The sequence below is a fragment of the Lactuca sativa genome, chromosome 5, assembly GCF_002870075.4.
Source record: "Lactuca sativa cultivar Salinas chromosome 5, Lsat_Salinas_v11, whole genome shotgun sequence".
Lineage (NCBI taxonomy): Eukaryota > Viridiplantae > Streptophyta > Magnoliopsida > Asterales > Asteraceae > Lactuca > Lactuca sativa.
The window spans coordinates 237,551,242-237,556,135 of NC_056627.2; the positions used below are offsets into that span (position 1 = coordinate 237,551,242).

At 34.1% G+C, this 4,894-nt stretch overlaps 1 non-coding gene across 1 annotated transcript; it reads left to right on the top strand.

Moving 5' to 3' along the window:
- The first annotated feature begins 418 nt into the window (after nucleotides 1-418).
- On the top strand, nucleotides 419-525 carry LOC111887247 (small nucleolar RNA R71). Its single transcript, XR_002848713.1, has one exon. It is a non-coding gene; the product is annotated as a small nucleolar RNA R71 (small nucleolar RNA).
- Nucleotides 526-4,894: the final 4,369 nt, after the last annotated feature.

The window sequence follows — 4,894 nt, forward strand, 5'->3', positions numbered from 1 at the left end:
GAATTGACCATAGTCGTGCTCTTGATTAATTTCCTCTTGAATTTTCATGCACTCATCTGCAATGTGTCCTGAATCTCCACAGCTTACACATATCTTCTGTCCCTGCGAAAAAAACATACCTTTCGCTTTGCCTAGACTAGATAGTAGTAAGTCAAAAAATTTATTTAAAGATTTAATATCATATTTGACTTCATTTTTCCAGTTTTTGTCTAGTCCAACTGAAGCAGCAGATGAAATTGGGTTGTACTGTTTCTTAGCTGAGTAATTGGTTTTTCAACCATGACTCAACTTCTCCAAGAATCACCAAGCGTCTTCACTATCTTGCATCATAATAGTGCCGCCAGACGAGGCATTAACAATGGTTTGATTGGCAGTGTCGACTCCATCATAAAAGAAACGTACAAGTTGCCAACGGAGAAATTCATGATGGGGACATGAACGTAACAATTCCTAGAGGCGTTCAAATGCATCATGAAATTCTTCATTGGGTTTTTGTGCAAAATCTTGTATAGCTTTTCTTATTTCTGTTGTTTTACTAGCCGGGTAAAACTCTTGCAAAAATTTAGTTTTTAATTGCCCCCAAGTAGTAATACTATTGGGGGGCAAGAGAAGTGAACCAATACTTAGCTTTTTCTTTTAAAGTGAACGGAAATAAGTGAAGTCTAAATGAATCTCTATTAGTTCCTCGCGGAGTATTCGCGTTAGCAATTGCAAGGAACTCATAGAGGTGATTGTATGGATCATCAGTTTTATGGCCTCTAAATAAGACACTAATTAGTTGTGGTCTTACTTCCACATGATGCTCATTTCCTTCCGCGAAGAGTATAGGTGAAGCATCATCATACTCTCCCGGCTGAAAATGAGAGGCCACAGATTGTCTATTAGGCTGCGGAAATTAAAGATGAGGGAATTGGTTACCTTCGTTGTAGTATCCTCCATTTGCATTGTTGAATCCACCATTTGGATTCCTTCGATATTGATTCCCAAAGCCTTGATTTCTGAACCCATCATTGTAGTCATTGTTGCCACCATTGGGGAAATTCTGGTTGTTCTAATTATTGTTGTAGTTCCCATTTCCACCCGATTTCCTTGATTCCGCCTGTTACCACCGTTGTGGTTATGATTCTAACCAAGTCCGTTGTCACTTCCATCATCAAAGTCCTAGTCATCCTCGTTAAAACCATTACCGAATTAAGGACCAACATTTCTAGGATTTTGGTTCTGATTTCTAACATTACCACTGTTGTGGTTTCCTACATTGCCTCCCGTATTTTGTGCCTAATTTCCTCCATTTCCACCATTTTGGCCACAGTTGTTTCTATTTGGTTGTGGTTGTACTGGTTGGATGATTGGTGCACCAATATTGTTGTTATTCCCATTGTTTCCATTGTTGTTGTTTGGGAATTGAGGAGCTGGTGGTGGAACTAGTGGTGGAGGATTGTTGGTTGCATCCTCATGCCCCTCGACCACATCTTCCACGACAACGTTATCTACACTCATAGTGTTGATGTTCCTTCTGGCGACCCGATTTGAGCGAGCTGTTCGTTCGATTTCCGGATCAAATGCAAGCGGTGAAGAGCATCCTCTATGTCTTGTATGCATGCACCGGTGTGCCTGCACAACACAAATAAAACAAAACAAAAACTGCAAACGAGAATTGAAAATGAAAGTAAAAGACTATAACTACTTAAACACAATAGCTCAAGCGCACAATCTCCCTGACAACGACGCCAAATTTTGATCGAGGTCGTTGTCTCGGTTAAAAATAAACCAACTAATCTAAGTAGATAGGGTAAGTCGGGTTGAATCCACAAGGAGTCCGTGGTTAAACATTGTGTCAAAGCAATCAATAAAAAAAGTATTACTAGCAATTGTCACGAAAAACATTAAAACAAAATTCAAACAAAAGCTTGAAAATTTATTAATTAAAAATAAAAATTTCAATGAGAAAACTAGAGTAATCCCGATTCAATTATGGACAGTTTAGATTCACACACTTTCTTCCCTAGAATCCTAATTCAATTACGTAGATGCAATTGGGGTTTATTATCTTGTAACACATAGTTTTATGTACACTAGATGTTCATTCAACTAGTTGTCTTACTCATTTATGTCTAAATGGATTAGGGACAATTAGTGAACTAGCAATAAAATGTCTTACAACTACCTATTACCGCATTAACATTCAATATCATAAGTGGGAATAATATATGTTGATTCAATCACTTGTCTTTATTCCTAAACTAATTGAACTTGGAACAAATGATGAATTGACAATAGATTATCTCAATTATGACATCAAACAACTCATATAACCCAATTTCAATTATCATTACCAAAAGATCATCACATGAAGCATAAAACAACAATTGAAATTAACTAGAATCAAGTGTGTTCATCAAAATGTCCTAAACATCCCCGGAAGTAACCCTAACGATTTAACCTTCCATTAAATTCATAAAAACAATAACTTTGATGAAATGATTGAAATGCATAATAGAATTCATAAACAAACTTTAAATCATCCAATAATTGTAACCTAATGATTATCAAAATATGAAACAAATAAACCTTGGGAAGAAGTAATCGTTTCTGAAAGTTACTCAAATTGATGAGAATCACCGGTTGAATGATCTTCAAATGTTTCTTGATGATGAATTGAATCGAATCTTGCCTTGAATCTGGATTGAAATGGAATGGATTTGTGTTTCCAAATGTTTCCAAGGTTTTAGAAGCCTCAAAAACGCAGGAAAAGACTCTGAAAGTCGCAGGTGGTAACCCTAAAAGCGAATGGACAAGTCCCTATTTATATTACTTGACAGAAAAGAGTAAAACTGGGCGATGTGGGACGTTGGACGTCCTAAGAGACGTCTTAGACGTCGTGTATAACGCCCAAGCGTTCTTTGTACGTCCTAACATGCCTTATGCCGTCCTTGAAATACACTAAAAATGGCCAAAAACATCAGACGTCTTGGGAGACGTCTTAGACGCATTCTAGGACGTCCTTCCTTGTTTTCTAAACATTCCGAAACACACAGTTCCAACACGGGACGTCCCTAAAACACCAAGACGTCCTAGGGGACGTCTTAGACGTCATGTAAGACGCCGACGGGGTTCTTCCTTCTTTGTGCTCTGAAATAACGACCAAATGCTGACCGTTTGACCTGGACGTCCTAGGAGACGTCTTAGACGCCTGGAGGCGTCCTTCATCTTCAGTGCAAGTTTTGGTGGTCAAAACGACATAACTAGCAGAAACACAAAACAAGAAAGTTGTAGAAAATCTTGTCTAGTTTCCAAAACTTCTTTACTTATGTCAATCGGAGCTCCAAAACTTGAAATATGCCCAAAACATTGAAGCATGGTCAATTTTCCCAGCAACGTTTCTTCATTCCTTTAGCAATCTGTTTTACTTGCAGGTTCCACCCACTTTTAGTACAATATATTGACCTGCATATGAAGTTCAACAAATCATCAAAGTAGTGTCATTCTTGGACAATTTTATATCACTTCAACGGATTTATGACAATTTAGTACATTCATAAAATGGACTTATCACCTAAACCTATATATATATATATATATATATATATATATATATATATATATATATATATATATATATATATATATATATATATATATATATATATATATATATATATATATATATATATATATATATATATATATATATATATATATATAAAGGTAGATTTTATGAGGCATTGCAATTTCAACACCCATGTTTAAAATCATAGATATTATGTGGCATTGCAATGTTTATTTGCAACAGTTTAACTATGACGATGTGGAGGCTATTATGCAAAAGGTAATTTCGCAATGGGTTGGTTCTATGATTCACATGGACCAACTAACAAAATTTGTGGATATTATTATGCATAACGAAAGGGATCTAGTTATTTGGTTATTTTGCAACAAATATTATAGTTATATTTGATTTTTTGTTTAACGGTTGATCAATAATTTTATATCACCAAGTTAGTAGAACTCGTCAACATTCATATTAAAACTCGATACCTTACAACTAAGAGGCAAAGCCTCTATCAAGTGAATTAGTCCCAAGTTCCTAAATTCGCTAACTTTTATTGTGTATCTATTTTTTTAAATTACTTGAATTTATTAAAACCATATTAAAATAAAAAATATCACAAATAAAAAAAATTATATTAATAGTAAATGAGATGAGTATGAGATACTTGGGAATGATAGCAATACGTGCAATTAGTCATAGTTGTTTATCTTAAAGTATTCAATGTTTTTTACAAAGAATTTTAAAATGCGTACGCCATCATATCTATTGAAAGAAAAGAATTTTTCATGACACAAATTTCTCAAAGTCAACTTTTGATACAATATGTTGTCAATGGTGGTTGATTCGTAAGTCCATGAAAGTCTAATTTTATTACTTATTCCCAGTGGTGTTTTGGGTTTGGTTCATTGCTGAGTCACCTTTCTGCACTATGTTGTTTGAGGCATACCTTCGGTCCTCATGTATGTACAAAATGACCTACATTTCTTAATTTACCTAGCAATTTGGATTTCTTAACAAACTATTCATTTTTTCCCATTTCTTTTTTACTATTTATATAACAAATTTGATTTTATATTAATATTTTCCTTCCAATATTGGTAAATTCTTAGTAATATTAAAACTTGGTTGCATAAATTGATAATAAATCAATTTTGTTGTTTAATAAAAAAATATAAATTAGTGAACCTTTTTTAAATACTAAAAAGATGGTAGAGTTACAAATTTAAATTAAAACAAAAAAAACTTCTTTTTCAATTTCATAAAAACAAATTGCTAATATTGCAGTGTGTAGTAGTGAAATCTAACATGTGTTACCAAAGGGCTTCTAGCCAAACGGTATTA